The sequence below is a fragment of the Moschus berezovskii genome, chromosome 1, assembly GCF_049115385.1.
Source record: "Moschus berezovskii isolate FMDL1 chromosome 1, NW_MosBer_1.0, whole genome shotgun sequence".
NCBI classification, from domain to species: domain Eukaryota; kingdom Metazoa; phylum Chordata; class Mammalia; order Artiodactyla; family Moschidae; genus Moschus; species Moschus berezovskii.
Window position 1 is genome coordinate 12,883,029 of NC_142460.1, and position 15,055 is coordinate 12,898,083.

Consider the following 15,055-nt stretch of genomic DNA (forward strand, 5'->3'; position numbering starts at 1 on the left):
CTTTGGGTGGGAGAGGGCTGGGGGATCCAGCATCTTCTGAGGTGCTGGCTCACAGATTTGGTCCCTGGACCAGCCCCGCCCAGCAGCACCAGCACCACCTGGGACCTTGTCAGAGATGCAGATCCCTGGACGCTGCCCCGGACCTAACATGTCAGAGGCTCTGAGAGTGCGGCCCGGTGAGCTGTGTTTAGCAAGTTCTCCAGGCCATGTCATGTGCATGCAAAACTTGAGAACTGGGTTTGAGCAATGGGGAGGTTGATTCAAGTGTCTTTTTAGCTGGAGAAGGGCATGAGCAGAGGCAGGTTTGTGAAGATCTCTGGTCACAGTGTGGAAAATGTAGGGTCCCGTTTGTGAATCCAAGCCAGGGACCTCAAGGGGACCAGGTCTTCATCCGGGTTACTGACCCTGGGGCGGTGTTCCAGCCCAGGTCTCCGTGGTGACCAGGACCACCGCTCCAGCGGGTCTCTGCTGCCCCCCTCTGTTCACAGGTCCCAGGCCTTAATCAACCCAGTTTCAGCATCTCCCTGTCTCCTGCACCCTCATCTTTGCCAGACGGATGGGCTTGGCTCATGTCAATGCAGTGCATGAATTAGATGCTATCGTTTGAATGGATGGGTCTGGAGAGCCGGGGAAACAGTTACCTGAGATATCTCTGGGATAAGGTTTGCTTATCCCAGAATTTTATTATTTGAAATAAAGCATTACCTCATACCCCCCTGTGTTTCTGGGAAACACACTTGTGTGTTTTCTTAATATATCATGCTGATATCTCTTCAGAAAAGCTCTTTCAGAAGACAGGATCAGACTTATTTCTGGGGTAAAAAAAAAATCTATTTGGAGATATTTTCCCAAGACCAGTATGAGGACAAGAACACTGGAGGACCTGGTGTGGCGTCGGGTGATTCCATCCAGTCCCACCAGCCAACCCGCCTGTGTTTTTTTAAAGCATATTTATTTATTGGCCAAGTGTCATGTGGGAGCTTATTTTCCTGGCCAGGGATTGAATCTGCACCCCCTGCATGGGAAGCGTGGAGTCTTAACCACCAGACCGCCAGGGAAGTCCCTCCATCCCTCCTTACAGTTAAATTTTCTTGGTGAGTTGGCCAGTCTGCACTTCATTTCATTTGGAGCCATAGAGAAAGATGATTTTCCTTCAGGTACAGAGTGGACTAGCACAGCTGCTCAAAGATGATAAAATCATTTCAGAGAGAATGATACAGGCTGCCTCCCATCCAATGATAACCATTCAGAATAAATATGCTTGCGTGTGTGTGTGTGTGCTTAGTTAGTCAGTCATGTCTGACTCTTTTACGACCCCATGGACTGTAGCCCACCAGGTTCCTCTCTCTATGGGATTTCCCCAGGCAAGAATACTGGAGTGGGTTTCCCTTTCCTCCTCCAGGGAATCTTCCTGACTTATGGTGTTTCCTAAACATGCATGAGTTCACCCTCCCAGCTGTGATGTCCAGAAGAGGAAGTTGCATGGCATTTGGACTCAGTCAGATGGGTGTTGGAATCTTGGTCTCACCAATCACCAAAAGTAACTTACCTTTGGCAAGTTACTTAACCTCTCTGGGTCTCCATTTTCTCTATTGTAAGATGGGTTGTTGTGAGGATCAGAAAGAACAACATAATCTAGGGTATTTAGTAGGTGACACTAATTATTAGGTTTTGTTGTCTGTTTCACCGCAAAAATACATGAAGCTAAGAAACAATGTCTGACCAATGGATAAGAAAGCTGTGGTCCATGCACACAATGGAATACTACTCAGCCGTTAAAAGAGCACATTTGAATCAGCTCTGATGAGGTGGATGAAGCTGGAGCCCATTATATAGAGTGAAAGTGAAAGTGCAGTCTGACTCTTTGCGACCCCACGGACCCCACCAGGCTCCCTCATCCATGGGACTCTCCAGGCAAGAATACTGGAGTGGGTTGCCTTCCTTCTCCAATACCGAGTGAAGCAGCAAGTCAGAAAGAAAAACGCCAATACAGGAAATTAATGCATATATATGGAATTTAGAAAGATGGTAATGACCCTGTATGTGAGACGCAAAAGAGACACAGATTAAAGAACAGACTTTTGGACTCTGTGGGAGAAGATGAGGGTGGATGATTTGAGAGAATAGCATTGAAACATGCATATCACCAGACGTGAAATAGACGACCAGTCCAAGGCTGATGCCTGAAGCAGGGCACTCAAAGCAGGTGCATTGGGACAACCCAGAGGGATGCGGTGGGGAGGGAGGTGGGAGGGGGTTCAGGACGGGGACACGTGCACCGTGGCTGATTCATGTTGATGAAACCGCCACGATATTGTAAAGTCATTAACCTACATTTAAAATAAATTAATTAAAAAAAGAAACAGCATCTGAGAACTCTTAAGAATTTCATGATTATGAATGTCAATTGCGGTGCATACTTTGGGCTAATGATAAATCGCTGAAAACAGGATTGTAAGCAACAGAATCCCAGGAAGGCTGATAGAACAGCACTAGAACGTACATGACTGAGGTCAAGGTTGATGGTAGAGTCTAGTCTCTTCAAACTTGTTTTGCATCTCAACTTGTCTCTGACCTTCAGTTGGTATGCAGATATCGATAGTTTATTATTTTTCCACTGAGACTGCACACTAACAGAAGCCTGTGATAAGTATCACGCCAGAAATTCAGTGAGGAAAAGGGTAGTTCAAGAACCTGGAGGAGGAAGAGGCCGTTTGGGTCCAGAATGCTCCACAGTGTGCTAACACATGGATTACTTGACCGACCACGTCCGGGACAGCCTATTACAAGTTTTAAAGCTTCAGGAAGGAGATAGGACTTGAGCTGAGATGTGGAATCTGGGGGAAGGGATTCTGCTAGCTGGAGAGAAGGGCGAGAATAAGGGAGGGAAACAGCACCCTAGGGCTTCCCTGGCAGCCCAGTGGTAAAGAGTGCGCCTGCCAATGCAGGAGACGTGGGTTCAGTCCTGTAGTCGGGAAGATGCCCTGGAGAAGGAAATGGCAGCCCACTTCAGTGTTCTTGCCTGGGAAGTCCCATGGACAGAGGAGCCTGGCACTCTTTGCCTGGGGTTGCAAGTAGTCGGACATAACTTAGCAACAAAACAGCATCAGCATGCAAAGCCAAGGAAACAGAGTCAGAGGGCCCCGGACCCAGGGACAAGGAGTATACCTCTTTGGTCAGAGGAGAGTTGGAAGACAAGTGTTGTTGGAGCAGTGCACTGGGTTGTACTGAGAAAGTCTTTAGGGAGAGTAGAGAAAGTGGAACCATTTTCCAATAGGAAAATTAGAAAATACACTGTGATGTCTTGGAAAGAGTAGTCAGCTGTCTGGGTCCCAGCTGGGAGAGTAGAAAGAAGGTTCAGTTCAGTTCAGTTCAGTTCAGTCGCTCAGTCGTGTCCGACTCTTTGCGACCCCATGAATCACAGCATGCCAGGCCTCGCTGTCCATCACCAGCTCCCGGAGTTCACTCAAACTCATGTCCATCGAGTCGGTGGTGCCATCTAGCCATCTCATTCTCTGTCGTCCCTGCCTCCTCCTACCCCCAATCCCTCCCAGCATCAGACTCCTTTCCAGTGAGTCAACACGTCGCATGAAGTGGCCAAAATAATGGAGTTTCAGCTTTAGCATCAGTCCTTCCAATGAATATTCAGGACTGATATCCTTTAGAATGGACTGGTTGGATCTCCTTGCAGTCCAAGGAACTCTCAAGAGTCTTCTCCAGCACCAGATTTCAAAAGTATCAATTCTTCGGCGCTCAGCTTTCTTCACAGTCCAACTCTCACATCCATGCATGACCACAAGAAAAACCATAGCCTTGACTAGATGGACCTTGGTTGGCAAAGTAATGTCTCTGCTTTTTAATATGATATCTAGGCTGGTCATAACTTTCCTTCCAAGGAGCAAGCGTCTTTTAATTTCATGCTGCAATCAGCATCTGCAGTGATTTTGGAGCCCCAAAAAATAAAGTCTGACACTGTTTCCACTGTTTCCCCATCTATTTCTCATGAAGTGATGGGACCAGATGCCATGATCTTCGTTTTCTGAATATTGAACTTCAAGCCAACCTTTTCACTCTCCTCTTTCACTTTCATCAAGAGGCTTTTGAGTTCCTCTTCACTTTCTGCCATAAGGGTGGTGTCATCTGCATATCTGAGGTTATTGACATTTCTCCAGGGAATCTTGATTCCAGCTTGTGCTTCTTCCAGCCCAGCGTTCCTCATGATGTGCTCTGCATATAAGTTAAATAAGCAGGGTGACAATATACAACCTTGACGCACTCCTTTTCCTATTTGGAACCAGTCTGTTGTTCCATGTCCAGTTCTAACTGTTGCTTCCTGACCTGCATAAAGGTTTCTCAAGAGGCAGGTCAGGTGGTCTGGTGTTCCCATCTCTTTCAGAATTTTCCACAGAAAAGAAAAAGAAAGAAGGTAGGTAGGATTATTAGGAGGCTTTGGCACCATCTGTGTGAGTTGTGGAGGCTGTGTACAAATTCACACGGGGATGGGAGGATGGAGAGACAGCGGGCCCCAGAGAACCTCCAAGTCTAATGAGGGCCGGGGGGAAGGACGGGGTGGGGAAGCGAGGGAGATGCCATGCTGAGCTGCCCGCAAGACGGTCTCCCAGGGGCTCTGGGTCCCGGAGGCCCCATCTTTGTGTAGTCTCCTCCCATCAAGTGAGGGCCTCTAACCCATAGAAAGTAGCACGTGTGATGGGCTGTTACTTCTGAGATCAGGTTATAAAGAGACCTGGGCTTCTGCCTTGCTTGCCCTCTTTCACACACTGATGGAAGACCACGGCCATCTCATGGGCTAGACCATAGACAGAGGTGGCAAAGACCTGGGGGTGGCCTCCTGCCAACAGCCAGCAAGGAGCTGAGCCCTCAGTTCAACAGTTCAATAACTGAATTCTGCTGACAACCTTGTGAGTACACATGGAAGCGGATCCTTCCCCACTCAAGGAATTGGAGCCAGGAGGAGACCATGGTCCTGCCTGATGCCCTGTGATTATGGCCTTGTGCTGTGCAGCACATTATCCCCAAAGAAAATAACGTATATGAATTATTTCACAGTTTTTGTGGGTCAGGCCTCCCAGTCCTCTCTGCTTGGGGTCTCTCACAAAGTAGCAGTTGTAGCAAGGCTTGACTGGTGAGGATCCACTTTCTTGCTCACTCACATGGTTGTTGGCTGAATTCAGTTCCTCCTGGGTTATTGGGCTGAGACTTTGGCTCTTTGCCATATGGGTTTCTTGGAGGGCTTCACCGACTCGATGCACATGAGTCTGAGTAAACTCCGGGAGTTGGTGATGGACAGGGAGGCCTGGCGTGCTGCAGTTCATGGGGCACAAAGAGTCGGACACGACTGAGCGACTGAACTGAACTGAAAGAATCTACCACACGGAGGGTTGCTCTCCCAGAGTGGGCGGGGAGAGAACACCGGCGAGACAGAACTCAGTCGTGGGCCTTTGCTTTCACTGCAGACTGTTCTCTAGAATGGATTAGACTCCTTTAGCCATAGGTCTGGCTCACTTTCAAGGGAGGAATTCACCCAAGAGCATTAATACTAGGAGGTGAGGATTGCTAGGGACCCTGTCAGAAGCTGCCTACTGCAGCGATGGGCATTTATTATCACAGTTTTCGTGGTCTTCAAAGGGTGTTAGGCTCTCAGAGCGGCCTTGTGCTTTGTATGTAAGTGCTTAACAAATATTTATTGAATACCTGAGATGATGCTTGCAAAGACTCTTAAAGGTCTCTGAACAGTAATTTTCAACTTAGATGTTAAGGCATTGGTGGTCTCTTCAATGGGTCAACAGTGTAATAGGGATATAGTGAACTTTAAGGACAAAATTCTGACCCTACATACAAAAACCTACTTCACTTCAGTGGGTTTAAGAACTCAGGGCTGAACTGTGTAGCCGTGCTGCCTCCAAAAGTGCCTGAGGGATGGGGGTGCCTCTCACTGAGCTGTGTGCCCTGGCTGGGACCGCATCAGTGGGGATGGAAGCGTGCCATTTGGGAAGATGCCCACCTTCAGGGGATGCTGTTCTGTAGGTAGCACATAGGCCACACCCGTGGTTCTTTGCGGATGTGTCAGCCTTCATGCCTCTTCTCCCATCTGCTTTCACCTGTTCTCCTCCAACTGCACCCGCTGAATTGGACTTTAGGGAGGAGGGGGACAGTGTCCCATCCACACCAGACTTCGGGGAGGATTAAATTCTGTTTGAGAAGGCCTTTGAGAGTCAGGGAGAGAAGGAACTGCACAAATGCAGACACATTCCACCATCCTTATTAAATTGCCAAGAAAATTCTACACAGACAGCCATCCCACCCTCTCCCTGAGTGCTGGGTCTGACCTGACAATAGCAGACAAACAGCAGGCTGTGATCTGCTTTTAATTCCAAATGAAAATCCACCCCAAATAGAAGCGAGGAGAAAAAGCAGCTCGGCAACAATGTGTGCTTTGGCTGAGGACCCCAGGAAGCCTTGCTTCTGTGAACCTCAGCCCCCTTCCCTCCCCGACTCACAGTGACTCCAGAAAGCTCAGCTCACACCCCTGGAATGGTGGCGTATTGAGGATAAGGATGTTGACAATAGGGTTTAAGCTGCATAAATAACTGCAAATTGCTGTTTGGCCCAGTGACTGCCAGCCAAAAAAGAATAAAATAAATAAGGAAAGAGATGATACTTTGAGTATAAGTTGTGGGGAGGGGGAACGGGGAGTAAGTCAGAGCTGGCAACCAGCTCTGGGTGTGAAAGACAGTCTGACAAGGTGATCACAGGCCACCCACAGTCGTTAGGCAGCTATAAGAAGTTATTTTGACAGGGCATGCGGCATACTTCAAGCGGAGGACTCAAAGCCCAAGATGATCGGGGACATGTTGCCGGAAGGTTCTGGCTTAAAGAACACGCTACTCTAATAAAATTCCAGTGGTCATGTATGGATGTGAGAGTTGGACTGTGAAGAAAGCTGATCACCGAAGAATTGATGCTTTTGAACTGTGGTGCTGGAGAAGACTCTTGAGAGTCCCTTAGACTGCAAGGAGATCCAACCAGTACATTCTAAAGGAGATCTATCCTGGGTGTTCATTGGAAGGACTGATGCTAAAGCTGAAACTGCAATACTTTGGCCACCTCACGCGATGAGTTGACTCACTGGAAAAGACTCTGATGCTGGGAAAGGTTGGGGGTGGGAGGAGACGGGGACGACAGAGAATGAGATGGCTGGATGGCATCACCGACTCTGTGGACATGAGTTTGAGTGAACTCCGGGAGTTGGTGATGGACAGGGAGGCCTGGCGTGCTGTGATTCATGGGGTCGCGGAGAGTCGGACACGACTGAGCTGAACTGAACTCTAAGGACTGAGGTCTGCACTAGTGGGGCTTCAGGTCTCCTTTCTGTAGCATCCGGGTCCTCCGGTTGGCACCGGTGTGCAGAGCGGGGAGAAGGAATGACAGGAGCGTGTTTGCAGCAACGAGGGAAACACCGCTCCGTCGGCCGTTTTGTGCCCTTCAGCTCTCGGGCTTTCTCTTGGTAACATTTTCGGTGGCTTCTGCAACACCCTTCCTCAGAGAGCTCTGCCGGTGCTGGAAAGTTAGTTCCTCCTCGAAGACCTCTGCCCAGGATGCAGCCAAGGCAAGGAAGACTGGAGCAGCCGTACGTGTGCCCGCTTGAGTCCGGCGCTCAGGCCCTCCCGCCTCTCCTCCCTCCTCTCCAGCACACGCCTCACCTCGTCGTCTCACTTCACCACTCATGCTAATGAGTCCTCTGCTTGAAGCCAGTCTTTCCCTTTCCCAGTCCTCTTTTCAATCTCACCAGCTCCAGAAAGGCATTTTTGTTAAGTTGTAGCAGAGGAGTTTTACTGTGTTGTGTGTTTATTTGGCTGCACTGGCTTTTAGTTTTGGCCTGCGGGATCTCCGTTGCAATAGGTGGGATCTTTAGTTGTTTCATGTGGGGTCTAGTTCTCTAACCAGGGATTGAACTTGGATCCCCTGCATTGGGAGCGCAGAGTCTTAGCCACTGGACCACCAGGGAAGTCTCTGTAGCAGAAGAGTTTTAAGTGAGAAAAAATAAAGAATTCACTGGATAGAATGCTTGCTGAGTAAAGGGCTGAAAACACAGCTGGCAGTTAGGGAATTTCAGACTCTGGTGTCCCTACTGATCTGTGTGCCCAGAACTCTCCCCAGTCCCTGCCCCAGCCTTCTTCTGAGAGCCATTTCTCCCTTCACTTTCAAACATGTATAGAAGATTCAGTTTTCTTCCATGGTCACATGTCCTGGTCATAGATTATTGGTGTGGGAGTGGTCATCTAAATAAAACTGGGTGTAGCAGCTAGCTTATGCTGCCTAACAAATTACATCAAAATATGATGTCTTCAGATAATACTTATTTTTGTTCAAGAGTCTGAGTGTTGACTAGATGTCTCTACTTCATGCTTCAGGTCTGCAGATTCCTGGGATGGCTCTGTTCACTGCATATTCATTCTGGTGCCCAGGCTGAAGAAGCAGGGCCTACTTGGGGAAAGTGTCACTCACAGGAATGGCAGAAGTGTAGGATGGAAGGTGAAGCATATGATGATTTCCTCTTCATGTGCTCCTGTCTCTCTGATCTTACTTGGGCCAGCTTATTTCCCATTTTTCTACAATTTTCTTCCTCTGTGAGGCTGGGTGGAATTAGAAAGTAAGGTGAGAGGTCCTCCTGTGCCTTATCAAATGAGATGTTTAGAAAAAGAGAAAAATATACTTGCAAAGAGTGCAAGGAAGCTAGACTTCAGAAAGACTGGCTGGTCTATCAAAAACATAAGTAGTATTTAATGAAAAACTGCAAAATTATCAGTTACCAAGCTTACATTACTCCTGTTGTTTAATTGCTCAGTCATATCTAACTCTTTCTGACCCCATGGACGGCCGCACACCAAGCTTCCCTGTCCTTCACTATCTCCTGGGGCTTGCTCAAACTTGTGTCCATTGAGTCGATGATGTCATCCAACCATCTTATCCTCTGTTGTCCCCTTCTCCTCCTATCTTCAATCTTTCCCAGCATCAGGGTCTTTTCTAGTGAGTCGGCTCTCCACATCTAGTGGCCAAAGTATTTGAGCTTCAGCGTCAGCAACAGTCTTTCCAATGAATATTCAGGACTAATTTTGTTTAGGATTGACTAGCTGGCTCTTCTTGCAGTCCAAGGGACTCTCCAAAGTCTTCTCCAACACCACAGTTCAAAAGCATCAGTTCTTAGGTGCTCGGCCTTCTTTATGGTCCAGCTCTCACATCCATACATTATGGTGAAAACAGCAACTTGCTCACATGATAATCACATCCATCTAGGATATGATACATCTTAAAATATCTGCTTAGCCAAAGTTGGGGATAAAATTGTTTTTGTTGCAGAGTCACAGGTTTACAGGACATATGCAAAAACTTTTTCTTTGAGGGACTAGAAGCATATGAGGTGATCATGATGGCTTTAAATTATGTCTACAAATTCTCTGAAACTGTCCCTTCAAAAGGTGGAACCTAATTCTTCTTCACGTAAGGCCAGACAGTTGCTTCTCAAGAAAAGAATGTGGGAGAAGAGATGGTGTGTAGCTCTGGAGACTAGGTCATTAAAGGCATTTCAGTTTCTACCTGCTTGTTCTTGGGTCACTTTCCCTGGTGTGACCAGCTGTCATGTCATGGGACACCCTGTGGGAAGGTCCACGTGTGTGAGGAACAGACTTTCTACCGCACTAACTCCTCAGACCTACGTGAGTCACCTTGAAGGCAGATCCTCCCGCCTCATTTAAGCCTTCCGATGACTGCAGCCCTAGACAACGTTACCTGCACCCTCATGAGACACCTTGATGAAGAACAATTATCTAATCCCCACCTGGGTCTCTGATCCAAGAAACTGCATGGGATAATAAGTGTTCATTGCTTTAAGCTCCTGAATTTTGGGGTGATTTGTTATGCCTCTGAAGAAGCAAATGCCAGCTCAGTCCAGTATTCTTGCCTGGAGAAGTCCCTGGACAGAGGAGCCTGGTGGGCTATAGCCCGTGGTGTCAGAGAGTCAAACAAAACTGAGTGACTAAAATGTACAGTTTGTCACGCAGCCATAGAAAAAGAATGCAGCCAGCCAACCTATTGTTTTTTGTCCATCGCAGGGTGTAGGGTGTTGTGCTGGTGGTTCTTTTTGACTTGTGTCGTGTAAATGCTCAGACATTGGAGAAAGACTGAGTGGCCTCATACGAGCAGTCCCAGCCTTCTTGTGAGGCTCTGTATTGGAACACAAAGCACCGGTGCCTTCTGTAAGTTTTTAACCTACATTCCCACCAGCGGTACACGAGACTGAGGTGCTGTGGAGCAGCTACCCCAGGCGCTGCAACTACTGAGCCTGTGCCCTAGAACCTTGAGCTGTAACTTGGAAGCCTGTGTGCTGGAGCCTGTGGGCCACAGCAAGGGCAACCACGGCAGTGAGAAGCCCGTCACCAGAGCGACGAGAAGCAGCTCCCACAGCCGGAGAAAGCCTGTGTGCAGCAGTGGAGACCCAGTGCAACCAAAACTAAATAAAGTTAATTAATAAAAAAGATGTCAGTTAAAATACACGAGACTGAATGCATAAATGAAAACAGTGCACGTATTTGTGTAGTAGCGATCCATTTACCCGCTGTGACCTTTATAGGCAGCAGAAATCACTGGCCTGGCAACATAAGGCATTGTGGTCAAGTAGGATGAAGATTGATGCTTATTGGCTCCGTTAGGACCAATTTAATCATCAGACATCATAGGCTGAGTGTCCATAGACTGGGAGAATTTCAAAGATCTATACAAGTGTTTGAGAAGTGAAATAATTTATTTACCCAACCATTTGTTGATGGACATGTGTTTTGTTTCCAATTTCTTGTTAGAAATAAGGCTGGTGTACGTATAACTGATTCACATTGCTGAAAACTAACACAGCATTGTAAATCCAGCATACTTTAATAAAATTTTTTTAAAAAGAAAGAAGGCTGAAGTGAGTAACTGCGTACTTATGTCATTTTGTCTGGGTACCAGTACATCTGTAGGGAAATGCCTAGATGAGAAAATGCTGGATCTGTTGTTTCATGAATTTGAGATTTTGATCTAACTGACCAAATCGCTTGTTTTTCCTCAGTTTTACCAATAGAGAGTGTTATCAAACTTTTAATTTTTTCCTGTTCAGATAAGTGGGCCCTTTGTGCTTGAGAAATTCATAGCTTTGTCTGGCAAAACACTATCACTTACTTAATGTATGCTTTATTAATACAAAATGAGTCTGAGAACAACTTTAGGAGAATAAAAATACTTATTTTTGAATATCTGTGCATGTTTCAAAAAGATTCCAAGAACATCTATGAATATATTTACAACAACACAGGGTAAAAACATACAGAGATTGAAAAATTAGGTAAAGAGTAAAAGTGGGAATGGAATTCTTATAAAGATTTGGTTATGACACAAGTGTTTATGTCATTAGATCCTATGTAGTTGCTGAGAGAGTATTGTAAATTTGACTCTGAGTTCCCTGGCAGCCAAAATAAAGATGAAAATGTGGTTAGTCATAAGAGTCACAGTGAATATGAATATAATATTAATAATAAATTTGTAATTTTTAAACCCTTCTATGTTTGTGACACTTTATCCCAATTGATTTCAGGTAGATATAGTCTTGTCTTCATTTTACAAATGAGAGCCCAAGGCACAGGTAGTTAAGTAACTTACCCATGATTGTGTACCTATTAATAAGAGGTACCTGGTTTGGCATTTAGACAGCATGGTCCCGAGTCTGCAGTTTAAATTATTATGTAATTTTTAGTGACCTCTCAACTGAGCATGAGCCCTTTAGGCAGTGGCTGTGATGAGAGCATCGTAAATCCTCAGACATTTACTATTCATTTCCATCCCGTGAACTGTTCATACCTAGGATATGATTTGATAGACCTGTTAAGTGCCAGAGCTGCACATACCACAGGCCATTACCCCTCCATTCTGGGGAGTGGTTTAGATTAATCCTCAGATCTTGCCTCTTTCTTGTCTTTTTTCCTAACTTTTATAGCTACTGAGGGCTTTGAAAGCCTAAGACAGTTGTCATCTCCTCTATTTGGTTCTACCTCCATTTCCGGAAGGAGATTCCCAGAACAAACTGTGTTCAAGTCATATGTATCTTTTAGGTCATTTTTAGGATTGCTGGAGTTCAAAGCACTGGTCTAAGGCGAGTCTTTCAATTTGCCAATTAAAGGAACTTTCTGAACATGTTTGTGGTTGACCACTGCATTGAATTGTCCCAGGAAAGACGTCAGAAAAACATTTTATGTATTTTAGAGTTGCCAAAAATTGGTATATAAGAATATAGACTTTCCTGTCTTGTTAAATCTATTCAAACTCAGTCAAAAAGACCTAGGCAATATAATGAATAGACATTTTATTCAAAAGAAGAATTGCCAAATAAGTAGGCACAGTGAAGTTATAATCATTCTCTCTTTGAAAATTCTACCATGACCACAATATGCCTTTTTATTAGCTTTATGCACACTGTGTGACTTTGAGAATTTTCCATAATCAGTATTTTCTCCTTCAGTTCCCTTAGAAAATAGGAATATTCAAATTGTGGCTCCTTAGATATCTACGAAGAATAATCACAATGTCTAAGATGCTACCTGGGGGAAAAGCATCTTCACATTTTCTTCAGGAACAGAAACACTATGATGTTTCTGGCATGTTCACATGATAGATATGGTCACTAAGATGTCAACAAGTCAGCTTTAGATATTCAAACTGTTAGGGATCACCTCTTCAGATCTGTTTTCCAGAGGAAATAATGACTGCAGTGCTTTTCTTCCACAGTTTTCAGAATACTTTCATTGGTGGTGGTGTAGGAAGCATGGGAGATGTCTTACAGGAACGGGGTATTTTTATCCTGAGAGTCACATTATGGGTTCCTCCTCCACACAGTAAAAACCTGCTGCTCTGTGTTAGTCATTAAGATATTATCTCTAAGCTCTAAACTTGTCTTTTGCTTTGTGATCCTGAGGCTGGGACTCTGCAAAACACAGATGACTTTATAAACTGATTACATGCAGGCTCTGCCAGTAGGGAGCACTAGAGGGAGATGGCCAGATCCTTCTGTCCTGGTTTTGCTTCTCGTTCCTGTGACTGTAACCATAGCTGTTGCAGAGAGGAAGCCAATTCTGACTCCATGTTGGAAACTGTTTCTTTGACTTGCTTTTCGTTGCTTTTGTTATTATAATCACACATAATAGCCTGCCTCAGAGGACACTGCCCCTCTGCCTAAAGTGAGTAAAGTCGTTCAGTCATGTCCCACTCTTGGCGACCCCATGGACCCCATGGACCTCATGGAGCCTACCAGGCTCCTCCATCCATGTGATTCTCCAGGCAAGAGTACTGGAGTGGGTTGTCATTGCCTTCTCCAGGGGATCTTCCCAACCCAAGGATTGAACCCAGGTCTCCCGTATTGTAGGCAAACACTTTACCATCTGAGCCACCAGGAAAGTCCCGTCTGCCTAACTGTAAACTAGAGTGCCTTTGTTCAGCTTATAGAGAGATAATCTGATCCTGCCCACCTGTGAATGCCTACAACAAAAATAAGAGGTTAACACACCCCTTCCAGAGGTTGGGGATTCCCAGAGATGCTTTGGAAGACTGAAGACCCTTTTCTTCCCCATCACGTCTCCCTCTCTATTCTGCCTTTTGACTTTAGATCCTCACTGCGTTTCTCTCTCTGACTCTATAAAAGAACCTGGCATCCAGGCCCTGATAAGATGGTTACTCTGAGACATTAGTCTGCCATCTTTTTGGTCAGCCAGCTTTCCGAATAGAGTCATATTCTTTGCCTCACCACCTCATCTCTCGGATTCATTGGCCTGTTGTGTGGTGAGCAGAGCTAGCTCGGACTTGGTAACATAGCGATGCTTGTTCACCCAGGCAGGGGGAGTTCCTTCCTAGAACAGCACAGGACTCTAGCTTGCTGCAAAACCTTTATGGCTCCCTCTCAGAGATGCCAGCGCTAGTTGGCTAGAGCCACCTCCTCAGAAATCTGGGTCCTAACCACCAGGACCGTCCTCTGGACTCAGGGACACCAGGACCATATGAGCAGTGCCCCCTGCTCAGTGGCCTGAGCTTCAGCTCCATGGAGCCCCCTTTTGAAGCCAGTTTTAATAATTTGAATTTTAATAGTTTCAACCTTTTCTCTTTATTCCCTCAGTCCTAGGAGCAGTGGCTATTTCCTGAAGTTGTTACCTCCAAGATACTTTACAGTTCTTTCTATCCTTTTATTTAGTCAGTTAACACATACATTAAAATTTCTGTTTGGATAACTGGTGTCATTTTTGCCTTTGGAGCAGATTCTGACTGATACATTCCTGCCTCAGAGAAGCATCTTACGAACACTGATATGACTTCAAATTCATAATGTAACGATCAAATGGGGGTGCTGAGAAATAATGCTTTTGAATTTGTAAGATCCATTCACAAGCAAGGGAAAGTTTAGATTGATGATAACAATGACGAAATCCTTTGAGAAGTCTATAGGACTACAGTGATCAGGATTGGATATATTGGGAAGAGGGTGAAAATCTCAAGACAGGCTAAGCTGTGTTGTCACTTCTTTGGGAGATTACCCTCTAGCAGCTCAAAGGTCACTGCTATGAGACTGACTAGTTACTTTATAAGTTTGTGCTATAGCAAACTGTAAACTGTTGCATATTATAGAAAGGTAAGAGCCAATCATTTTCAATAGCTGGAAAATTTCTGTTGTTGTAGGGGCTTCCCTGATAGCTCAGTTCGTAAAGAATCTGCCTGCAATGCAGGAGACCCTGGTTCGATTCCTGGGTCAGGAAGATCCACTGGAGAAGGGATAGGCTACCCAATCCAGTAATTCTTGGGCTTTCCTTATAGCTCAACTGGTAAGAATCTGCATGCAATGTGGGAGACCTTAGTTCCATCCCTGGATTGGGAAGATCCCCTGGAGAAGGGAAAGGCTACCCACCCCAGTATTCTGGCCTGGAGAATTCCATGGACTGTATAGTCCATGGGGTCACAAAGAGTCGGA